Source organism: Carlito syrichta, unplaced genomic scaffold, assembly GCF_000164805.1.
Source record: "Carlito syrichta isolate Samal-C Ts95f unplaced genomic scaffold, Tarsius_syrichta-2.0.1 Scaffold308256, whole genome shotgun sequence".
In the NCBI taxonomy this organism is placed as follows: Eukaryota; Metazoa; Chordata; class Mammalia; order Primates; family Tarsiidae; genus Carlito; species Carlito syrichta.
Genome location: NW_007252352.1, coordinates 119071 through 123039, shown reverse-complemented (window position 1 = coordinate 123039; position 3969 = coordinate 119071).

The following is a 3969-nucleotide window of genomic DNA, read 5'->3' as shown; positions in this document are numbered from 1 at the left end:
CTGTCTGGTGTTTGTTTTGGGAGCACACACTTAACCTATCTTGATTATTACAGAGATTATCTAGTGCAAGCATTAAAACACAGAAGGAAAGGCCACTAGAGTATTACTTTCAGAAACTTTCTCTTCCTGTTATTTTTCTAGAAGAGAACATATTCAAATCTTTATCAAGTGAGACAACTCAGAATCTATCCAACCAGGGCATCAAGGTCAAACTCTGGAATCTCAAGGTGGTGTACAGTTGTCTACACTGAGTATCAGCATAGATAATCTTCCTCTGGAGACTAAAGAAACAACAAGACATGTTATTTGCCCCACACTTACTCAAGCTGTGACAGTGGAATGAGGAACAAGGAAGCTTCAAAGAACAACCTAAAAACTGTTACTAGGACTTTCATGTATCCTTATCTTCTCCTATCAAGGCAAAATGAAGAATGTAAGGATATATTTCTTCCACATTTAAAGACAATCTTTCCACTGCTTTTCTGGTTCCAAGGACCTCTGAGATATAAGTTAACCTCTATCTTTTTTCTTTTATTCTGGACCCTTTCCTTCAGATTTTAAAAATGGCCAGACCTTTAGCATCTGAAACATTCAATACCTTGACCTCAATTTTCCATCCATCTATCATACTTTTTCTCCTGTCCTGCACAGGAGAACATAAAAAATTCTAAACTTAATGTCTAGATGCCTGTATTTGCTATTCATAGATCAACTTATTGCAAGTTATTTTAAAAACAATGGTTATAAATACCATCACCAATGGCTCCATGACATAAAATCATCTAACACTGCTAATCCTCAGCATACTTGGTTCTCATAAGCATTTGGTATTCGATCGCTCTTTTTCTTTTCTTTCTTTCTTTCTTTCTTTCTTTCTTTCTTTCTTTCTTTCTTTCTTTCTTTCTTTCTTTCTTTCTTTCTTTCTTTCTCTCTTTCTTTCTTTCTTTCTTTCTTTCTTTCTTTCTTTCTTTCTTTCTTTCTTTCTTTCCTTTCATTCTTTCAGCATTCTTTCCTCTTGACTTCTATATACTATTCATTTTTTTCCTGATTTGGTGTGACTCCTTTATAGAGTTTATTTTCTACTACCGAGTTTAGAGTTCCTAAACTCTAAAGTTCAGAGTTTTGTAAGGCTCAGTTTTAGGCTACTTTATACTTTTTACCATATGGTCTTTCCCTAGGTGAATTCTTATACTCCCATGGTTTCAATTATGAAAATTATATCCAAAGCCAAGACCACGCCTCCCAGCTCCAGACCCACATACTCAGTTGCACTTGCAATATCTCTATTTAGATGCTGTAGAAAGACCTCAAACTCAGCATGTCCCAATTATCTTACTTCATTGTTGCCCACTGCAGGAATCAATGTTTCATATTGAATTTTTAAATCCAGAGTCTCCTTTATTCCCTCTTTAGCAAACACGTCCTATCAATTTCAATTTCTGTGTATTTCCAAAAACACTAACTATGTCTTCTCTACTACCCCTTAGTCTGACCCACTATAATAATTTAAATGCTCTACTCAAGTAGCTCCTGAATAAATACACTTGTCTGCTTGCCAGGTTACTTCTCCATATTGTATCCATGGCAATCTCATAAAAAACACAGTTTTAACCCTTCAATTACCCTAGCAAAGACTTTTCAATGATTTTCTATTGCTGTCATGAAAAAATCCAAATCCTTAACATGGCCTTTCAGGCTGCAAATAAGCTGGTCTCGCTTCTCTGGCATTTTTGTTGTCTCATCTCCAATTCCTTTTATGCATCATGATTTTGAAGGTTGTGTCCTCCTTCATTTGAACTTTTTATATATTCTTCTCCTCTGCATAGAACTACTTCTGTGTTTATTTAATTTGTCTAATGGCAACTTATCTTGAATCTTTTCCAGTTATATATTTTCTTTTCAATGTCTTTGACGATACTAGATCCCCTCTACTGTTTTTGGTAACATTTACCACACATGGAATCATTTAATCATTTGTTGTTTTGAGAAATATATATTTTTTTCTCTTGGCTGTAAGTTCCATGTGACTGAGAACACTATTTTTCCTTCACCAGCATACCTTTAGTCCCTAGGAAGGTGCATGCCCAAAAATTGGCTCTCGATAGAGAGTTGATGACTTACCGAGGGACACCCTGCTCCACTCACTTTAAAATCATTAGGGGTAAATAAAAATAGGCAGGCGGAGAACATAACTTCACAGTGAATATGTCTGTCCATCCTTCCCATTGCTAGAAACTATGGTGTACAAGGAGGTTTCTGCTCTCTCCTTGTCGGGGGCTACCAAGAAAGGACCAGGAAAGATCCTGCCAGCCTGAGCTGGAGCTAAATAAAAAGAAAGTTTGGGGCAGGTGGGTCAGAACAAGACCCTGGCCAGATGTAAACTTCTGTGAGTAAAAAGGATACTGAGGCTTCCTTTAACATCTGGCATGTGGTAAAGAGCCTGATCGTGATTTGACCCAAGGTGATGGAAAGAGATTAAGAGCCCGCATTTGCAAAGGATTGTTCCCAGTTAATTTCATCTCTAGGTAAGAAGCTATTGGATAATAATAAAAACGCTTGTCACTAACATTAGGTGATAACTGAATGCAAGGGCACTATTCTAAGCTGTCGTATGCATGATCTCATTTATTCTTCTTAGAAATCCTACTAAGCAGGTAATATTTTTATTCTGTTTTCACACGTGAAAAAACTAAGGCATGGGGAAATTAATTGACTTGTTCAGTAACTCCCAGTTTAAAGGTAGTAGGTTCTCCATTCCAGTCTAGGAAATCTACATGCAGATCCCGGGCTCTGAACCATTGTGCATTTCTTTTATAGAACCAAAAAGCTGGGCTTAACCTTTCTGTTCAGGTTTTATGTGAACTTGGTGGGATAAACTCTAGTGAAAATATTTTCTTTTAAATGTTGCCTCTGTCAGTAACACGATCCTTCAATTGTTTCCTGTTCTGCACACAGGAAAATTCTCAAGCATTTGGTTTTATTGCTGCAAACATTATTTAAAAAATAATCAAATGTGTCCATTCAGCTTTATAAAAAATGTGCACTACATTATTTTCTAATGCAGTTACGTGTGGTGTGGCTTTGACACAACATGTTTCCTTTCTAAACTTTTCAAAGATGCACATATTTCATAAGGTTCTAATTTATTCTTAGAGTTGCATTGGAAGAAATCAGTCTTCATTTTCAGTAAAAGCTAAGATTCAAATATGTTTCTAACTGAGGGAAAAAAATAAGTTGGTAAGTAACCTCAGAAAACGTTAAATGGTTTTTGATTAAATTTTTATAATTCCTTTTTATGTGAATGAAGCAGTAAAACTTTTAGCCTAAGAGGTAAATCTTTCATATACATCAAAGTTTTAAAAAATAAAGCCCCATTAATGCACTTTCTTCCATGATAGTATGATGTGATTTTGTGTGTCAGAAGTCATCCATTGGCTCCAAAGATCACCAAATTAGATTGCACATGCTGTTCAAAATTCCTACATTCTTTCAGGTTTAGGTGATATGCCTCGTTAAAAATGCAAATACTCCATCTAAAAATAAGTTTAGGCCCAAACTAGTCATTAATAAGTAAATATAAATTGGTTCTCAGATACAGTCTAGTAAGACAGTTGAAAATAGTTTTGTAAGGTAGAGGAGAGGAGAGATGGATGAGATACTAGTGCTTTGAGCAGACATGATGGTCAGTCTAGATAGAGCAAAGACAAGTACTGGGCCAAACAATACCTTGGAATTATCAATTAACAATACCTTTGTTATCTTCAAAGAATCTTTGGAAAAGATTGAAATCCTTGGTTGTGTTTCTATCTACAACCCATATGTGATAGTGTCATAGTATCACAGTCAGATGTGGAAAAGATGTCAGAGTTAAATAAGACCTAGGGCCCACTTGTGCAGACTGTCCTGAGCTTGCCTGGCCATAAGCAATTTCGAGGATTGACCTCATTGTCTTTGAAGATTCAGATTTAG